The sequence below is a fragment of the Pagrus pagrus genome, assembly GCF_965226575.1.
Source record: "Pagrus pagrus genome assembly, chromosome: 5".
Taxonomy (NCBI): Eukaryota; Metazoa; Chordata; class Actinopteri; order Spariformes; family Sparidae; genus Pagrus; species Pagrus pagrus.
The window spans coordinates 28,775,271-28,793,283 of NC_140189.1; the positions used below are offsets into that span (position 1 = coordinate 28,775,271).

General features: G+C 42.9%; 1 protein-coding gene across 1 annotated transcript in view; it reads right to left on the bottom strand.

Annotated features, from left to right (window-relative positions):
• drp2 (dystrophin related protein 2) overlaps positions 1–17,610 on the bottom strand; it is a 190,574-nt gene extending 172,964 nt beyond the window's left edge. Inside the window, exon 1 of the mRNA XM_084352894.1 lies at positions 17,529–17,610. The gene's annotated coding sequence lies outside the window, so the exon portion shown is untranslated. The remainder of the gene's footprint in view (positions 1–17,528) is intronic.
• Between the last annotated feature and the right edge of the window lie 403 nt (positions 17,611–18,013).

An 18,013-nucleotide genomic window follows, 5' to 3' on the forward strand; every position in this document is an offset into this window, starting at 1 on the left:
GACATATCAGGTGTTTATTAAAGTGCCTACAACTACAAAATAGTGCGTCAGTGTCAGTACATTGCTAATAAATGCTACATGTGGGGACTCAAGTGTTATCTCTCAGCTTAGCATGAAGAGTGAAAGCGAGGGGAAACATGCTAACTTGAGCTTCACAGGTGCTGATAGGAAGATTTTTTCCAGTCTTTATGCTAAGCTAAACTAACTGCCTCCCAGCTCTAGCTTCACACTAATTAGACACACATGAGATCATGGTACATAGAATCAGTCTTTACAACTACCGCCACCTGCTGGTACGGAGAGTTATTTCACCCAGGTGCAGAACGCATGTGCTAGTTTGCCGTTAGCTGCAGTCCTTTGAGGTGCGTTTAAGTGCAACTTTTGCTCTTTGTACCTCAAAAGAGGCAAAGTGATGCCTGTTCTTTGATGTCGGCTCAGTGTGTCGGGGCCATTACTCTCTGGAAGAACGCAAATAAGTTTCTTTCAGCTTCAAACCTTCTCTTGTGAACTTTAAGGTCTCAAAGTTGAAAGACTTGTGGGTCAGGTGAACTGTAAACTGGCCTGAAGGTGTGTGTCCACATGTGAATCGTAATGAATCTGGCGACAGCTTTCAGAGTTGCATATGTCAGTGTCAGTTCAGTGACACCTTCCCCCCCCAAAAAATACAAGTCTGGTGGGATGTTTACTGTTCATGTGTTTCTTCCAGCAGTTTAACCGAGATATTTTCTATAATAAGTCTTAAAAACTAACACATCTGTCTCACTGGAGGATTGTTCACAGTGGCTGCTGTGTAATCACCACAGAACGAGCTACTGTGCAGTGTTTTCCAGCTGCTGCATGCAGTTTCAATCAACGATGACAAATCATTGCTTAACCAGCTCAGATTAATAAGTAAAATCACTCCAGTTCGACTAAAACGCATCCGTTGTGAAGTTGAAGCTCAGATATTGAAATGAATATTTAAACTTTACGTCAGAGTTGCAGAGCTGTCTTCACTGACAGCTTCAACAGCCTCAAACTCAATGACGGTTGATGTTTTTTTAATGTATAGTTTGCTTTTATATCTTCCAACATGTCGTTCTTATGAGCTATCAGGAGAAGAATGAAATATGGTCTCTGTGTAAGGAACTATTTTATGACAGAGGTTAGTACTGACCTCCACAGCAACATTTAAACAGCTGGATGCCGGCGGTCTAAAAACACCAAGACATAAGCTGTTGTCGTCCGGCCCTGATCAGTCCTGCGGTCAGCAGTAGCATCAGCAGCAGACGCTGTGAAAAACAGCTTATGACGGCAATTAAGGCACTTTAAAACCCTTAATGCCTGATTGCTGCAATTTGCATCAAATAACACATGATGAGACCAGTTTAACATAGTGGCCGAACTGTGTAATTACAACATCACATGACGCACACTGACCCACAAAGCTTACATTGTGAAAGGTGTAAAATGGAGGATAAATAGTTTTTAGCGTCTCAAGCCCGGCGAAATGATCAGACTGTGTTTAACATTTCAGATTTATAAATCAATGTATAGATTTGGTGACGTCTGTGTGATTCTCTGGTTGAGTTGTGAGGAAGTCGGATGAGTCACATTAAAAGGTCCATAGTGATTGGGCCAGCCTTGTCATGAGGTCTGAAACTGCTGTTCTGTTGTTTACCTGATATATAAATCAAGACAATCTGAAGGGTTGCAGGGAGCGCCATGCTGGGGTCTCTTCATGCCACATGAAGTTAAAAGATTTGACACATCACACCGACTCTTCAGAGAATCAACAACTCTCAAATTTCAACAAGAAGAATTTCCTTTAAAGCTTCCCCGGGTGAGCCAGCTAACCTAGGGTTTAGCCCCGAGATAACTTGAACGTGGATAATGTAACCTAAAGCTCTTGTAGACTTTCCAAATGTTATCGGACAGCATGGATGAAATTATGAGCGTGAAATGAGTCATTTTGCGGGGGTGTGACGCTCAAAAAAATATGTTTTTGTGTTTTGCATTGACGTTCTCATTACATGGTTTAGCAACTACGTAAAAATGGCTTCAAAGCCTGGCGTTCTTCCTTAAATTTTATACCCTGGGGTATAGCAGGGTAAGCATCTGTCATAGGAATGAATGGGGCTCTGCCTCTAGCGCTGTATTCAGATTTTCCCTGGTTAGATCCGTGGTATTTTTTGTTTGACTGCATTACTCTGTATCAAAGTAAAGCAATAATAGCTGTTACTACCTAATTCGGCATACTCTGAACGGCACGTATTTGTCAAAGTATGAGTTAGAATGGCACTGAGTAGAGCACATACCTCCGCCAAGGCCCACAAGTCCCCTTTTGTACTCACTCACACATACACATACATACCAGCCACTTAAATACACCTGATTTTTCTCATCACGATCCATGCATTACTCCCTGAGGAATTAACTAAAATGTGGGAGGAAAAAAAGGCCATCTTACAATGTCAAAGAAAGTGAGAAAAAATTCCTAGATCGGCGCCAAAAATTAATGGGGTCTATTCTGGGCAGAGACCCATCATCCATTCAAGTTTCATGAAAATCTGTTAAGTAGCTTTTGTGTAATCCTGCTTACAAACCAACAAACAGAGACAGGTGAAAACACAAACTCCATGGCAGAGGTAACAAATATAGCTAAAAGAAAAACAACAACGCTCAAGTCATTGCCCACAGCAAACTAAATCCATGGCAACATTGTTTCCTGTTTACAATGAGAGGATCCAGCGTCAGGCTTTGAAAGTTTCTGCTCAACCACGTGGAAAAACGACCTGACCAGCAACATTATTCGTTCTATGTTGATTCCAGAGCTCAAAAAGTGGAAAACGGGAGGGGGAAAGAAGTTGACTGCATTCCTACATTAGCACCATCTTTGGTTGATGAGTAGCAAATATGCCTCAGCATAGGAAATAAGACTTTGCTGCTTGATGACTGAGTGGGTGCACGAAGTGTTCAGCAAACATCCTGCACCAGCTAATTTGTGATGCAGAACGCCAAATGAAGCCAAATAATCTAGTCCTTACCCAGAGTCACGCCGTGGCAAAAACACCATAAATCAAAGCCGCCGCTGAATCCGCCAGCTGGATGTTTACCGATCAAAACAACATATTGTGTCTTGCAAGGAAAAGAGAGTTTTTAATACCACCGAGCAATATAGTCGGGATATGAGGCTCCTATCACACCATGGGGGCTTGGCAGTTCACATTCATTGGTTTTAACATGACTCACTGCCTCCTCTCTAAGACAGAGCACCAACAGGAGATTGACTCTAAAAATAAAGAGCAGGCACCATCAGCATTTCCTCACATACTATACATCTTGCCGAGGCATCGTGCACAAAGGACCAGTCAGAATATTCCCTCAATCCGGTGGAAAAAAGTCGGAGCTTTGTATGAGCGAGGATGATCTCATTGACTTGCTCACAAAAGGTTTTTTTGGTGCAAATTTGGCGATGCGAACAAGGATCTCTGGAGTGTGCGTCAGGATTTAACATGTTAAGAAGAAAGGCTTACAGCAGCATCTACTGGCACACGGAAAGGTCAACATGATTGGAGAGAATGTGAAAGGTCGAGCCTCTGAAATAATCGAACATCTGAATCATTCTAGTTAAGTCCAGGTTTATTCCACAGCTCTCAGATCTTCGGAAAAAGCAGCCCAGAGTCTGAAAATGTTGGCTAAGACTCGCTGCCTCTACTTCAGTGACCTGCTGCCCTGTGTCAAAAAGCAGGATTTAACATGAAGAAACATGGTCTACCAGGGCAAATAGTTCTGCAGTCTAATAACGTTTCACCGACTACTGGATTGGTCTGCATAGCAATAAGTTTGAACTCTTAACACTGCAGTTTCCATAGGAACTAAGTAAGGTGGCTATCAGCTCACAAGACAGATTGATGAGACGCTTTAAGTGCAGAAGCAAGACTGTTTATGTTCAAAACACAGCCACAGCGAATGATTTGGGGCAATAATTAAGGGGTATTATAACCCAGCTTCATGAAACACATTGAAATAACATGGGGTTTTTCATCATGCGAGCTATTTCTTCAACACAAACATCACAAAAATAAACACTGCCTGAGGCAAGGTGCCTAATCTAAGATGGAAAGTATTTTACATCAGAAAAACAGAACCAGAAAAATGAAAAGCAGCAGCAGAACACAGCTGTTGTGTTGGCTGTGGGGGGAATCCACAACAGGCAGTTAATTTACTTGACTTCTGTGCATGAACATTTATTTAAGTCAAGTGATTTCTTAAACAGAAAAACTGTCTGCAAAAATGCATCAGACTGAAACTTTCCAACAAACATATTCTGTGGTTTTATTTGTGGTCTTTGAACTATTGTTTTTGTCAATTATCGTTGTTTACTGTTTAAAATGTATATATAGACACACACATTTGGATGTATATTTCATACATATAACTGCATTTGGTAGCAATGCCAGCGGCGTGGCTCTCAGGACAGCAGTGATGGTCTGTCAGTTGGTTGGTCCACTACTTTACCCCGACGCTCCAGATGGTTTGTTACGCAGAACCGTCTGGAAAAAGGGCAGGAGACATTCCCAAGCAGAGTGAAAACGTCTTTCTCATCGAGAAACGCCTCCAGTGGCGTTCTTTGTTCCAGTTCTGATATAAATGATGCCAGAAGGATTAGTGCGAAGCTCTCGAGGAACCACAGTTGCTGTTTTCAAACGAACAGTCGCTTATCTCGCTGGTCACCACACCTCATCCACATCCGTAGCTGGCAGTAGTTCCTCAAAGGATGCTAATTGGTTCAACGCCTGTGTGTTCAGCCACACAAGGATGCTTGCTATCCTTGGGTGTAGCTAGCTACTGTTAGCTTGTGACCCTCGAGTTTGTCTGGACCAGGCTACGAATCACAGGGGGAGTAGCAATGGGCGACAGGGATCAGGTCGGCTGGGTTTGGCAGCCTGATATGAGGGAACGCGGCTGGAAACCAAACTGGAATGCAGCCTCCAAGACTGACTGAGGTCAATTCGACAGGGGATACAGTACGTTGTTGATACAAGACCTCTGACCGAGACTTTGACTTCTGCAACAGCAAGATACGCCAGGCAGGGATGGTAGAGGTGTGTAGAGCTGGAATATTTACACTTTTTATTTGGTGAATTGAGGTTTTATTTTTACCAAACCAGAGATGACTGTGGAAAGACAAACCAGGCTGAGTTTTATTGAGTTCATGCTGAGTTTGAATGAGGTGTGTTTGTTTTTTGCTGATCCTAGACAGGTCAAAAGAGGGAAACTTGAATTCAAAGGTTGTAAGGTTGTGTTTTTCTGTTCAGTAAGAAAAATAGTTCCGTCTCCACTGGTCAAAAACATATTTATAAGACATCTTTTCAACGTTCAGTGGAGAGCCAGAATGAAAGTTTTTTTGACGTTCACAATTGATGTCCAAGCGACATCCTTACAGGGTTCAATGTTAAATGACCATGTTTTGTCATCCAACCTTGGAAGATGAGCCAACCGATGAGAGTTGGATGACTGATGAGTCATACACCTGATGAGGGTTGGATGAAAACATAGTCACTGAACATTGAACCCTGTAAGGACGTCACTTGGACATCAATTGTGAACGTCGAAAAGACGAAGCTGATGAATAGCTCACCAGGTAAAGTGCCTGCCTCATGCAGGCTACCGAGATCATTTTTCATGGCCGTATCTCACAAACTGCTCCTTTAAGTACCGCAGAGATGCTTTTCCTTCGTCTGTATTTAAAAAACAAAACTGGCACATCACATTCCACTTTCAAAAACTCAATAAATAAAGTTTGAGTAGAAATGAATCATGAATCAACTCCGCTTGAAAAAAGTGGCTGATTCTGAACTGCGTTATTTCACATAAATACTGCGCGCTCCCTGTGCTCCCATCCTGAAGACAACCCATTTAATGACATCTGTCACTAATGGAGCGAGCATCCTGAGCAGCACCAAATAAAAGCAGACAGAATTAATTGCAGCCTGCCGTGGTGACCTTTCTCTTTGATAAATCATAAACCCTGAGAGACTGCCGTTAGCTCCATAGATGGGAAATACGCTGCCTTGAGAAATGACCTCGGATCTCACGATCTCAGAGCTGTATCGACCCAGCCACTTTGTGCTCGCAGCGCGCGCACACACACAAATCCATGCATGCATGCAAAATTTGTATTATTCTGCCCCTTTCCGCTCGAAATGGGACCGAGACACCCAGAGCTTTATTGTCTGAGGAGAAGTCAAATTCCTATTTCATCACTCAGTCAAGAGAAGCATTCCCGTGGTGCTCAATTAAGCTTCAACAGGAGGAGCCACACAAGTCTCTGGACTGTGAATAATGTAGACAGTCATTAGGTCCTTTTTCAGGTTCATTTTAAGAGGAAACTACAACTCATTGTCTTTGTGAGACAACGTTAGGGCCAGGACTTCTGAACGCTGCAGGTTGAGCACATTAAATTAGTTTAACTGGAGGACAATCAGGAGCGAGACAACACGTTAAATGAATCAGGCAATCATAGATTTGGAGGGGAGTAATTATTTTCAAGGTGAAGCACAAGGTGAGAGAATCAACTGAGATTTCCAAGTGATTTCATCATGATAAAACAGCTTTATTATCTATTAAAAACTGAACGCCGTGAGGTCATAAACTCTGCATGACTGTGTGTTGTGTTTGAATTCTACGAGGATTTTCTGTCACTCACATAAATTAATATAAATAAATTAAAAATATAAATATAACACATCTTCTTTTAGAAACACACACACACACACTCATCTACTATGAACAAGCATTACAGCCCAGTTGATCCACATCGTTCTTTGTTGTCTTTGAAACATGATGAAATATTTGTGCTACGTGTTCAAATAATCCTGTTATTTTTATTAATAAGCAAAGACAGAACCGAGCACAGAAAGGCTCAGTGTTTTATTGTCTGCTGGTGAAATGAAGCTGACAGGACTACAAAGGAGAAAAATCTATAGCTATGTGTTTTATTCTGTAAAACAAGATGTGCAAATGTAAACGACTTTTCAACGTGTCTCACGCATCATACTGTGTCTCAAAATGTAAAGAAAATATCAGGTTTTCCATCAGTTCAGCAACAATGGATTTTATTTTCATAATTTTGACATTTACTCTGATTAGATATTATGTAATCTGTTATTTAACATGCTCTGCTGCAGAAATTTCAGAGAATTACCTAATTTCTTTATAATGGTGTTTGTAAGAGCCATTTATATAATCGTAACAGTGGGAAATAACTAATTTTTTACTACATATGATTTGCTCATAATAAGCAGGTCCATAATTAAATTGCAGCATGCTTAATTAGAACTAATTAAGACTGCGCTGTAAACCTCAAAATGTACATTTTATTGTCGTGTCCACACAAATGCTCAAGACTGTCGGAGTGACACAAAAACTTTATGTTCACGTCACACTACACTTAACACATACATTTTGCACATTGTTTTCTTTTTTTTAGTTGAATGTACTAAATATTTAACACATCATTAAAACAAGACAAAAACATTTCGCTGTCATAAAAACGCCATGATTTGCTGTGTCTTTAAGCCGGTATCCTTGTTGTGGTGGAAATGCAAATCCCTGCCACGCCAGGCTGCTACACAGAGTCAAACGAAGTAGAGCCAGGCCAGCGGATCTAACGGAAAAACAGCACTTGTTGCATGTGGTTTCAGGTTTAACATACTGACTTCTGACGTGACCTTGCAAGACAGATGGATTTGCAAGTATCTTAAAAACAGAGTAGGTATTCAACACAATCCACCATCTTGCTACCTCTCTGCTCTTGAGCTAATTTGGTGGAAAAGGGGTGTGTGGGGAAGGGCAAACATGGCCCAGCCGGCTCAATGGAGAAGCCATATAAAACGTTACAGACTCGGGCAATTATGCCACTAGGGAATACATTTTGCTGTTGGAATGACAAGGTTAAAGCTTGTGCTGCTTGCAGAACTGGATGCCGTTTTAAACCTGTAATTAGTGGATTTGCCATCTCTGCAGCGTGTGCCATGGTGCAGGTGAATAAAATGTTATTAAAACCAACAGGAATAATGGGCAAAACTGTGAAAATAACACCCAGCTTGAAACACGGGAGAGGACAAAAGCCAAGGTAGACTTTACAAGCATCCGCCCACCAGCAATGTCTAAAGTTAACTCAGGTCAGATTCACTTAAAAAAGGGCAAAAGAAAGAAAACAAGTAGCAAATATATATATGTATATATATATATTTGCTATTTATAAACATTTCACTCCACATAGAAAATGTTTAATTCAGAGACAGCTCTAATACCTACTTTAAAGGCTTGCCAGAAAACAGTCTCCGAAAAGCCTTTTTCTTTCACAGCCTGAAGGTTGGACTTGGGAAGGGGGAAATTTCTAATGAGTTCATCATCTTGCATATAACACTCCATTATTTCTCCAAAATGACATGAAGCCAGGAGACTCACAGCAATTATCCAAATAAGCCCATCCCATTTCCTGAATCTAAAAATGAGAGAGAAGAAACAAAAAAAAAAAGACAAACACATCTGGGCTCTGTCTGAGAGTCAGAGCCGCGACACAGAATATCAACAATGTTCTCCATGAATTTTGAGAAGCAGGACGATATGAAACGAAGATGGAGTTGAGTAACCGAGCAGCGGAGGATGCGCCGAGCCCACCCGAGGTTGTACTGCCAGACATGACACGGCGCTGATCAGAACATGTCAGCTTTAATTGGAGCGCGTTAGCACATGTGTAGAAGATGCGGTGTGACCAGTGGAGAGCAGACGCCATGTTGCCCTAACACGACCTGACACGCCGCAGCGATTGGCTTTCTTGTAAGATTTACTGGAAACAGTATAGAAGCGGTTAAGTTTGGAAAAGAAGCTGCAACCAGGGAAACAAACGCAGCAGCCGCCACAAGAAGTATGTTGAACTCAATGCAGGAGCCATTAACTCCAATCAGAGTGGAGGACTGCTGATGTAATGTTATTGACCACAATGTTTCTACAGGCTTATGGTCCATCCTGAAAAGCTCTGTATATGAGACTCCATTGATTAGATTAGATGTAGCTTTGCATTTAAATGATACACTTTAATCGTGAGCTAGAATCGACCGTTAAAGTAAACCACAAAAACTTTTTTGTAAACAACGGATTTCAACTTTGAAAAAGGACAAAACCGAATGACGTTTGTCATTGTCACAAGTTTAATCATTCATCTGTTGTGAGATGCTGCAAAAAATCAGAAATGTTCAGGCAGTGAATGTTTAGTCAAACACCTGTCCCACATGCCGACATACGCAGCTAGAAAGGAAAAATAACCACAGCCAGCCTCTCCGGTGCAGAGGAGGACAGGATTAAGAAATATCACCACCTAAATATCTTCTGCTCACCGCACTGCTGCCTGATTGTCATTCTGGGCAAAATGTATGATCTCTATGATCTCTATTACAGTGTGAACTTTTCTTCTCTTCACCCGGTAAAGGTTGAACGACTTGAAAGACTCTACAGCGATGTTAGCAGCTCTGTGAGGCTGTACTTTTTGCTAAGTCCTGGTCTTACCGTATGTAGACCGTCATTGAGACCTGCGTTTGGGCAGTGTTTTAGTTGGTTTTCTCCTCCTTTCCACTATCTGTAGCTGTGTCTCAATTCATCCTTCAACGACTGCACTTGAAGACCGAATGAATGACATTGCCGTGACAAGGCCCATTTCGAAGGCTCCTTTAAATGCGTCCTTCCTTTTCCTGTGCCGCGAAGGACGGCCGACCCTATCCCAAGAATCATTGCACGCTGGTGGATTTGTTTTTGCAACAGGCAACCATGGTGGTCACACGGAGTGGAAACAGCAGCTGGAAACACTTTTAATGTAAGTATGGAGTTTCAAATCACTTAAATACCGAACAAAATTTGAACAAAACAAGTGATCCTATACTGTTAAGGTTGCTAAATGGCGTTGAGAAGACTGCCAGTCGGTTCGGCCTTCATGATATATGAAGGCCAAGGACAACAACCTCTGACCTACACGGTGAAAATGGCAAGTGACCGTAACACTAACCTCGTCGCTAACGGTACAAAACTAAACAAGCTAGCAGCGTTTACCCATTCTTTTGCGGGGATTTAGCCATTTTAATACCCTGGCTCGCCTTCCTACATGCAAAATAAGTTTCCCTCTACACTATTTTGCAGGGAAACCGTCGCTGCATCCTGTGTTTTGCGCCACCCAAGATAATAATTTCAAATTCGTTGGGAGATGGACTATGGAGATAGGTTTGGCTATGCAAGACTAGCTAACATGCTAGATGAAAAGTCTGGGGATCATCAAAGTCAGTCATATCCACTATGAATAGACAACATTTCACAGCAGCCCATCCAACAGGTAGGGTGGGGCGATGTGACTGTATCTTTGTGTGGAGACTGGAGGAGGTTTACCAGCCTGTTAGATGACTGTGCATAAACTCACAGAACTGGAGTTACATCCGGTAACTTCTGTTTTCAGTAATGAGATTTTCCTTGTCAAACGGCTGAGTGATCAATGACTGACAGCCATCGGCGATGCTATCGTCCATCGTCCAGACCCTATCAACAGTTTTTGAGATATTTCAGTCCGGACCAAAGTGATGGAGCGACAGATTGGCTGACACTGCCAACCCGAAATCCGCTCTGCCAACAGACGCGTGCTAAGATTAAGAGAAAAGTGGCAGCACACACAAAATCCATCACATCCTCACATGCTTTCTCTTCCTGTGTCATTTACAGATCTCCTTTCTAACGCCGACAACATTCCCTCTTAGTCACCGATTGTGAATCAAGCAACTGGTCGCTTCTCCTCCTCCACCCCCCTCCTGCTATATTAAGGATGAGTTGCCACAGGGGGCCACACTGTGAGCTGGCCCTCGGAGCAGCTCAGAGAGCAAGGCCTGCAGTGCCGCGCAGTAAATAACCAGCATAAACGTGTCGTGGGAGACAACCCGCAGACACCAACCCATTTAATGTTAATAGGAAAGCATCGGTTACCAGATTCTAAATAATAGCTCGCAGTCACCACGGCCAAGGATAGGTACCACAGGCGCAGGAATTTATGGAGTTAGCAAATTGCTTTTCTATCCCCATTCTTCCCCCATTCGTCCATTTTTCCATCTCTCAGCTGAGGTTGGGGATGATGGAGAGGTGCAGGGAGATGATGGGACTGTTGCCGCCTGCTTGACTGAGCACAGCTGTCCTACGGCCACAGAGCTCGGGAGGATGATGCTCTGAGGTGTACAACAACTATCCGTCCATCTGGGTCTCAGGAGGGACGGCCACTTGACAGGGCACTGAGATATTTTTATTCCAGCAGGGCCTGAGGTGTATGCCTGCGACCAGTGGCATTTTTGTTGGACAGGAATAGTGGATGGAGCAAACACAGCTGGTCTGTGGTCAGTGATGTTGAAAGAGGTTTCATGCAGGACCGCAGTTCTGTTTACTGAAGGTGTTTAGTCCTGCCTGATTGCTATTAAAGAAGAATAGAGTTGTCACTTTGTAAATCCATATCTAATACGTTTTTAAAAAGGAAACTTTACAGTGTGAAAAATAAACGATAAGGCTATTGATGTCAACAAAATCTATGAAAAGACCAAAACCAGACTGTCTCGGACTAAGACAGTCGCTTATTAATACTTTATGACCTCTCCGCCCTGTCTGTGGCACTCAGTGATGGAATGTAATCAAGTACATTTACTCAGTTACTGTACTTAAGTAGTACAATTCTGCATAGTATTTGTATTTAACTTGAGTATTGCCATTTTCTGCTACTTAAAACTTCCACTCCAGTTCATTTTGGATGCACATTTTTTTATGTATTTATTAATTTGTTTATTTGTTTGTCTGTTTATTTGAAAAGGATAATAGGTGCACAGCTTTGTTGCTGCAACAGAGTCAGCTATATTTAGATCCGCAGCGTATGAGACAAAGACAACATTGCTGTTAAGAAAATTAACAGTACAGTATAAAAAAAAAGCAGTTACAAGACGATTCATTTCAAACCATTAAAACGCTACAACAACAACATGATTTCCCGAGATTTAGTGTTTCTGTAATGTGTGATGACGACATGATTGGGTTGATTTTGGCCCTGATTTAATTAAGAACTTAAAAGCTGCAGCACTCTCTTTTATTACCTGGTACTCAGTCCCAAAATGTGTCGCTCTAACAGAGAAGGTGAATTTGCCAAACTCAGAGGATCTGTGATGTATTACTCAGTCACCTCTGTTGGTCGTCCTGGTTGTCCTCCATTATCTGAGCGTTGCAGTGTTAAGAACTCTTTTAATGGGAGAGGAACCGGATGATCGATCACCTCGTGCCAACCGTGCCCAAACCAAAGTGGCATATGACCGCGACAGCAGCTTGGAAACAAACAATATGAGGCACTGAATTTGATGAATTTACTGTTTATCAAAGCACATACGAGACACCAGAACTGGAACCAAGGCTCAGCAGCCTCGATGGGAACACAGCTGGAATGGGACCGAACACAGCCTCCGAGAGCGACGGAGGTCAGTTTACAGACGAGGGTTAGGGTGACTTAAGTTTTTACAGCGGCTGGGACTCCGGGGACGTCAAAAACACGGCAGGTTCAGGAGAGTCGTGAAGCAGGAGAGGAGCGAGGCGGACGGAGGGCGTCAGCGCTAACCAAACCGTGCAAGAAAACCACCCCATCCCGTTGTGCTGGCTCTGTATTCACACTCGTCTTGTGCACATAACAAAGCGAGGCCTTAATGTTGTTTTTTGGATTTGTGTGTTTTGTTTGTGGACGACTTCCAGCTGTGGATTTGGAGCTTTAGTAGGTGTTCATGGCACCAGGACAGTGCAACATAAACTACAGTGCCCACGTTTGTTGCTCATCTTGTTAGTAATTTTGGACAACAATGAAGGTTAGGAGGCACAGGAGAATGAGCTACATCGAGCTGGATACACAGACAACACTTGTTCGTAGGATCCAGTCATTCTTGGTTTGGGTCTTATCATGGGAGCTGCCAACTAACAACAAAACATGATCCAAATAACAAAACATGGATGTGAGAAATAGGTTTGTAATGTTTTTTAAAGATTACTTCCAGACAGACTTCTTGAGGTGATTACCAGCAGGCACAAACACTGACATTGTCATATTGATCCAATCAGACAGCCTCTCTGCAGGCGCGGTTAGAAACTGAAACATCAAACTGAGGCGAGATGAAATAACACGACAGAGAAACTTTCACTAAACCTAATTAACACTTCGCGGGATACAAGCTCAGTGGATTATCAGAAAATATAATAGTTTAGTCGAAGTTGTTCTTCAAACTGTGTTAGAAGCAACAAATGGCTTCTTCTGAGGGATAAAAATATAGCCGGACGTCTCCGACTATGTCTCCGGCTATGTTGACTGTGTGCAGACTCCAGTGGCAACTCGCTACCTTATTGCTCATTATAAGACGATGTAGACTAGATACATTTCACAGACAGAAATTATCGTTCGAAGGCACAAAAGTTGAGTCAGAAAATCTGTTTAACTGCAAATATTCAGCCAGAGGCAATACGGAAAAACACATCAGGTCTGCAGCCGCCCCCTCTGGAGAGCAAGGTGACATCAATAAGGTCAAAGCCGGGGTCAGCGGTAATTAAATCACCACGGCAGTTGAACTCCCGCAACCTGAAAAACTCGTCGCTACGTTCCTCGAGCTAGAAAATATCAGACCGGACTAATTATTCACGATCACAGCGCTTAGGCCTACATGAACTCACAGCATCTGACCTGCAGTCACCTTTTCATTGAAAATAAAGGAAAAAAATCTTCTCAGTAGGAATATGTAATGTCACTACAGCAGTTGGTAGGTTGCTAATTCTTAACGCTCCGCTAGAGTTACTCAAGACCCGAGGCAGACTTTAACAGAGGATGACATTTTCAGATCACTCCCCTGAATTAAAAAAGGGGGAAAAGAAAAACATGCCCGAGACAATCTTTAACACAGCTTGCTCCCCACATAACAGTATAAATAATGCAATCCCAAAATACATGTTTAGGATTCATCAGAGGTGATGAAAACAAATCATGAAAGAAACCGGCTCCCCCGCCTTGAAGTACTGGCGTATTTAGGATTAACCTTTGGCTCTCCGAAAACTGTGAAATGAGTCAAGAAAAAACACAAATGCGTGAACATCGTGATTCACAACCAGGGTTAGTTTACTTGTGTTCCAGTGCAGAGTGTGTGAACTATTAAGCAAGGAAGCAGAGAAGCGAGGATGTATTACAAGATCTGGACATCGGACCCAAACATGGCGCCGATTCAATCCAATTACAATTGTTCGTCTGCCGCATACGTCAAGAAAGTTTAGCTTAAAGGTTTACCAGCTGGTCTGCGCAGCAAATATGCCTATAAAAAACCCCACAAATCAAAAATTCATAAGAGAAAGTCATAATTAGCCTTTTATGCTGTTGGAAGTGTCCTGTCAAGCAAGCATGGCTGAGCAGTGGCACCATATCCAGGTGTTGGTCTAAAGTTAGCCAAAAGTGATTATTTAAATAATAATCTCAATGGATAACCAGCTGAAGTGGACGAACAGCTGTTAGCTAAAAGTAACAGACAGCCAACACAGTTGAGTTAGAGCTTAATGTAACTGGATGTTTGTAATTGAATACTGGATAATGGATGAAGAGGTTGAGGTAGTTAGCTCAGGATAAATGTGGTTTAGGATGGTTTAAATGTCCAGCACGCCACTCCACGAAGTAGTAGCAGCCTACGAAAGCAAAGAATAATGATTTCCACTTCATGATTAAAAGTGTTAAATGACATCCAGTTTGAATCAGCTCAGCTGAGCACATGTGGACCCACGACAGCCGAGATCAACGAGGAGGTGAATGTACTTTCTCCTGACAGGTCTGGGGGGGTGCATCAGATTAAAAAAAGGTTGGGAACCACTGCCTTAACATTATCTGATACAAGTGACAGTGGCACTGTCATCCTAAGGATAAATATAGGACATTAAAATGGGATGATGCTGTACAGTTTAATCTACATTCTCCAAAACACAGCTGGAGGGAGAGTGTTGTAGAGCATAACATAAAACATGACCAGGAGGCATGTAGACGCAGAGAGGCAGCGACAATTGAGCATCCTCATAATCCTTTTAGCATCTTTCACAATTACACGTCACTTCTCTTTAAGAAACACACCGTCCCTTCTGCCAAATCTGATACAAAGAGCAACACATAATGTGGTCATCGCAACGTATGTTAGTCATTATTAAGCATCACAAAAGCCACAATCTGCAGAATCATTCCTCTCATGTTCAGATGTTTTGCAGCAGTCTGAGAGATCAGAAGACATGCAGTCCTATCATCACATCAAATTGGATTGCCTGAAAAGAAATCAGGTACAGAAAGATTACTGTCCATGAAAATCACTCGAAGCGGTTTTAAATGAATACAGATTGATAACAATGAGACGTCCTGCAGAATGAAAACATCAACGTCATTTTCAGAGGAATTTCTCTGTGAGGCGGGATGTGCCCGTCGGGTAGGAAGCATTATTCAGCTTTCAGCTTTTTTTTATTAAAAACCCAAAATAAACCGTTTAAAGCTTTACAGAGATCTTCAATTTCATCCTGGACCGATCCATGAACGCCAAGAATTACCGGCCTGTACGACCAAAGATGAAAGAAGGAGCGAGAGGATTGCTTTTAAAACCGGAGATGATTACATTTATATCAAAGGAAATTATTGTTTTTGTGTTTTGGTTGATCCCCTAAAAAGAATGAACATACAGAACACTGACAAACACAAGTCTCCTGTTGAATTTGAGACATTAAGACGGACGCATTGTTGTAATAATTTGTCACAGCTCAAATATTTAGCCAGCCCTCCAGTGGAGCCATTAAAGGAATAATAAGTCATTTATTTTAGACGTCAAAATCAAAGGTATCCACATATTTGAAGTTTTAGATCAAACAAACCGCACATTTGCTTAAAATATGTAAACTACAAACTTTAAAGGTGCACTATGTAGGTTTGGGAAAGAGAAAGATCTTCGTTGAGTGATTTTTATTTTTTAGGCCTAAACAAACTATTTGTTTTCATGACTGAATAAACAAACTGACCTTAATGGACAACAGTTTCATACCGTTTCACTTTGTTTATAAGTGGCGGACCCTGCCACCTTTCTAGCTTCAAACAGAGTTCTGGGGACCTTATTTTCCTCTGAGAACAGCTTGTTTATTCAGTTATGGCAAAAATAAATAGATTAGTTTGTATTATTACCTTGTTGTTTAAAATCTGAGGTTGAAATTTCCTCTCTTAAACTACAGAGTGCCCCTTTAATTCAGTAGTTTTCTGACATTAAAGGTGCACTATGTGGTTTTGGGAACGAAATTGTAATCAGAGGAGAAGAAAAACCCTCGTTGACAAACTGAACAAACCAAATAAAAACAAACTCTTTGTTTTCACGACTGAATCAACAAACTGACCTTAAAGGACGACGCACTTTCATCCTGTTTCACTTTGCTTATGTTTGGCGGACCCTGCCACCTTTCTAGCCTCGAACAGTATTTCCCTGTGAGAACAGCTTGTTTATTCAGTTATGGAAGAAGATAAATATTTATGAGTTTGTATCATAACCTCATTAATATTGTCAATTCTTCTCTAAAACTACATAGTGCCTCTTTAATGTAGTCGTCTGGCGTTAACACGAGTGAGTGCACCGTCAGATCTTTGCGTGTCTTAGTTCACATGTTAAACATTGGCCACACTGCTGCCTCAGCTCCACAGATGCAGGATTACTCCTCCCTCCAAAAAAACACACATTTCCCCAAATCATCCCGCACCGCGTCTCGTCCTGGGGGCCCCTCAAAGAAGAAAAGACAGTCTCGGGGCTTAAGACGCACACCGTGTAATTGTAATCATAATTACTCGCGACATCCAGAGTTCAAATCCGGCTCAACACCTCAGTCTGCCCATCACACACGTCAGTCTCCACCCATACAAACTGGCGAGGCACACAAAAGCCCGAAAAAACGCTCCTTTATTCCGCAGGAGGAGGAAGAGGAGGAGGAGGAGGGGGAGAGGGAAACTTGCAGAGAGATATGTGCCAGGGTCTGTCCTGCCTTTTATTTTATTTCACTCCTCTGGGCTGCACAAAACAAAGCGCACTCAATCAGTGTCGGACGGACAAACTGGTGTGCGCGTCTTGCATGTTGTCCAAAACCTCTCTGCCCAAAGCGTCCAGCTGCTCCACAGCCCTCATCCATCACCAGCACCGTCACACGGACATCAGCTGATTAAAGAGCGATCCAGCAGCCAAAAAACTGTGACCGGGACGATGTCTCCTGGTTCCTAACTGCAGCACAACAAAAGCCAAACCTCCTCCTCCTCCACCTCAGCATGCACACACGAGTGACCCAAAGGCGATGTAAAGAAAAGCCTGGCGCACTGTCACACCGCGTCTCTGTGCGTGTGCGCCCTGGATGTGAGGGTTAACCACAAAATATACCCAAAAAGAAGAAGAAGCTTTGCACAATCTTACCTTTCTCTCTCCTCCTCCTCCTCCTCCTCCAAAGGCGAGTTTTCTTGGCTCAGGTAGGACTGGGCTGGATGTGCAGGTTGGAATAAGCTACTCCCGTGAATGCAGTCGAGACATGAGCTGAAGAAAAGTGAGGAGAGCAGCAGCGGCGGCGGCGGCAGCAGCAGCGCGGATGAAGATTTGAAACGGCGGAGCAGCGCAGCGCGGCACCGGCGGCGGAGTCTCTGACATCAGCGGGGCTGCGTTTCTTTAAGGTGGCTCCGCTCCGCACGCTCGCATCAGCGCCGCACACCGCACGCACACGGCTCCATCTGCGGGATTGTTCGACCGTCTCTCAACGCGTTGATATTCCTCATCTCGGGGAGCGTATCAAGTTGGAAATGAAATCGAGACGCGAGCGGAGAAGTTCCCGTGCGTGGTTCGCGTTGCGGGGGAAGAGCTGCTGCTGCTGCTGCGGGAGGGGGGACGAGGCTCTGAAGTCACAGCTG